This window comes from Acyrthosiphon pisum, chromosome X (genome assembly GCF_005508785.2).
Source record: "Acyrthosiphon pisum isolate AL4f chromosome X, pea_aphid_22Mar2018_4r6ur, whole genome shotgun sequence".
Classification (NCBI taxonomy): domain Eukaryota; kingdom Metazoa; phylum Arthropoda; class Insecta; order Hemiptera; family Aphididae; genus Acyrthosiphon; species Acyrthosiphon pisum.
In genome coordinates, this window is record NC_042493.1 from 110905168 (window position 1) to 110905848 (window position 681).

A 681-nucleotide genomic window follows, 5' to 3' on the forward strand; every position below is an offset into this window, starting at 1 on the left:
GAAAAATATTAAAAATACATAGGCACAATTTTTTTTTTATTAGCATTTGGAAGTTAAAATGTTGACAAAATTTATCAAATTTAAAATTGAATAATTATTTTGTAGTTAAAAATTTATAAAATCTTCAACTTTTATATCTAAGGATTGAAAATTTAAAACAAGATTCCACGTAAATATTTAATTCTGTTGCCGAAAATTCTAAGAAATACGTAAGCACAGTTTATTTTTATAGTCATTTTAAGTTCAAATTTGGACGAAATTACATATTAAAAAACCTGGAAGAAATATTTTATTTATTTTGTTGTGATTGTAATGATTGTGTAATATTATTTGTGGGTACTTGAAACTTCTAAAGTATACTATTATATATCTATGATAGTACCACCGTTTGTTGTTGATGTATAACGTGTTACCTGATGGATATTGTGTTATGATTAATTTGAAATTTATTATTAATACCTATTATAGGTCAATTTTTTTTTAATACTATAGATAAGTATGTCTAATACTTAGACTGTCAAACCATCTCCGCTCAGAATAGTTTTTCTTATACAGTGATATTATATCATTGAATTCAAATTTACTACTATCCATTATACAGTGACCCACTTGTAACCTACTGTACAGCAGAGCGACATCCACTTACCCACCTTTTTTTGTATGTATACACACGATAAGTAG